Here is a 2500-nt window from a genome sequence, read left to right as displayed (position 1 = left end):
ATGTAAATCATACCCAGCATTTATATGAAAACTAGATGGGGAAAATACAGAAGTTACTTAATCCATATATAAATTACTAGATGATTCGTGATAAAAATTAAAAAGATTTTTAAATTCCATTAGATTTCATTTTATTCTATTTCTGAAACTTCGTTTTGACTACATTCAATGCAACTACTAGGATCTCCAGCATCGTATCAAGACAAGGAAGAGAGGGAGTTAAAAGATTATTTAACCAGCAAGACAAGAGATTCATAAAGTAAATGAAATGGAATAGAAAGATCTACCTTGAAACTGTAAGAATTCCCTACAGTTGCGATATAAATAAACAGACTAGATAGCAAGATACACGAAAGTAAGCCACAATGGGCGTAGAGTTAAAAGTTGAAACGTAGGTGTAACTATAGGCTGAAGGGAGACTACAAAGAATATTCTGTAATGTCTAAGGTACTCCCCATGCAGAACAATTCATCGGGAGACTTATCATAAATAATACTTAAACTACGAGGAGGTGGTTTTATCTAACAAATTCGTACTGATCTATTCAAGAAACGGGTTGGGTTTAAACAAAGAACGATTTTCTATACAAACGAAAATAACTATACAAGAACTATATAAAATAGAAAAAGAATACTAAAAAGCTAAAATATCCTTGAGAGCTTCGCCATCTTTCATAGCAACTTATTCCTTACGCGAGACGGCTGGCTCGACAACGTCGAAAATCCTGGACCCTTGGCAGGTAGGCCACACTACGTGTTGGTTGAGGACCCAAGTCTAATAAAAGTGTCCTGTTTCTCACTGAGTGACGACCTCAATGAGATTAGTAAACTTGAAAGTAATTACCTCGGATGCCTAACTTTTGAAGGAATTAAATTCCTTCGCTTCACAAGTTTGGGTTTCCTTCTCCGTGCAATTGAAATAAGGCAAAACTTTAAAGTCTTGCATCGCATCATTTTTTATGGCAGGGAGGAAGTTTTTAATTGGAGGTGTATGATTTTAATCCTAAATTTATTTCCAGTTAGTCTAGCTTATTTTTCCTAATTATTTCAGTACAGTGGATCTATAGCAAAACGGTATTCTTTATTAATTTTTCCGTTATTTTCTTTCTCAAAATATCACTTATTTTTAAAGTAAAAGTGATGATGCCATATACACTACAGCTATTTTTCCTTCTCCACCAAACCCAGCGTTCTCCTAAATATGCCATTTGGATGTACCATAATCTAAAATCATAAATTTTATATTTACTATTAATCAAATACATTAATCCTACTGAAAATAATCTCCTCCCCAGGAAAAAGGTGATATTGGTTGAATAAAATACTCCTACAAAAAAAGCTTGCCTCATATATAGTACACACTCAAATGCCAGGTCAGAAAACATGATGTCCATTAAGTATTAAATGACATTACTATAAGCTAACATAACTAATACTCTAATAAACACACACTATTCACATAAAAAATAAGTGACCTAAACGAGCAGTTCTTAATATTAAGGTCTCATACTGTTAAACTTCTATTTTGTCTTAACTTCCCAAAGTTCTCAACTTTTTTTATCTTATTTAAACTTACCCCCTTTTATAAAATATACATGAAACATTCATTAGCATTAAACTCTCTTCTCTTCCATATAACCCGAAGGATCTGGAACACATTGGACAATTACTGAAATAAAAGAAATTAATCTCGGCGTAGGTAGAGCAATTTGAACTGATATAGACATTAATCAGTGATTGAAACAATATATAAACGAAACTAAACACAAACTTAATCTACACTCCCGGCGCCACGGTGGCGGATCCTGGGGAAGGGCCAGCAGAATGGGGGCGCCAAATGCTGGCCCTGGGGTAACTGCTGACGACCCCAGCTCCCCGCCAATCAACTTGCAGGGATCGGCGGCGCGCCCTCTGCCGAATCTGTGGAAGGTGATGATGGTCTTACCCTTCTCTCTTTGCTGATATGTCAACAGCCGTCACCTGGATCCCTTTCAACACCTCAATCAAGGTAAGTGGTCATATTTGAGCTTTAATGATTTGCTTGGTTTATTGCTTTTCGGTGCTATCGCGCAGAAATGTTTTCTGGCAGAGTTGTAGGATTTGCGGGGAGTTAACCCAATCAGAGAATAGTGGTACCGAGGAGAAGCATAAGTTCGTCATATAGCAAAACAAAAGGAAAATATCGTGGGAAGAATATCCCATTCAAAACATTTACAACCAACGAAATATCACTCAAATCAATACCATAAAAGCTTGATCAACAAATAATAACTTTATATTGCAGGATATTCTATTATTTTTTTATTAGCTACATTAATGACTTAGCAAACCAAGGGCTATCACCTTAAGCATAAGATAAGCGTATATGCGTGTAGCCGTGTACTAGAAGGCAGAAAGCGTTTTTTTTTCTTTAAATTCAAATGTACAGAAAGCTATCAATATGTCAATATGCATAACGTTGTAATACACAAAATTTTTTTCGCAATTATAGTACTGTCTAT

General features: G+C 35.4%; 1 long non-coding RNA gene across 1 annotated transcript in view; it reads left to right on the top strand.

Annotated features, from left to right (window-relative positions):
- LOC137622025 (uncharacterized) overlaps positions 1-2500 on the top strand; it is a 138220-nt gene that overhangs the window by 66842 nt on the left and 68878 nt on the right. The window contains exon 2 of the long non-coding RNA XR_011040328.1: positions 1645-2007. This is a non-coding gene — a long non-coding RNA (uncharacterized lncRNA). The remainder of the gene's footprint in view (positions 1-1644; positions 2008-2500) is intronic.

The sequence above is a fragment of the Palaemon carinicauda genome, chromosome 28, assembly GCF_036898095.1.
Source record: "Palaemon carinicauda isolate YSFRI2023 chromosome 28, ASM3689809v2, whole genome shotgun sequence".
In the NCBI taxonomy this organism is placed as follows: domain Eukaryota; kingdom Metazoa; phylum Arthropoda; class Malacostraca; order Decapoda; family Palaemonidae; genus Palaemon; species Palaemon carinicauda.
Note: the sequence above shows the minus strand (reverse complement) of the source record. Positions and strands in the feature narration are given on the sequence as shown.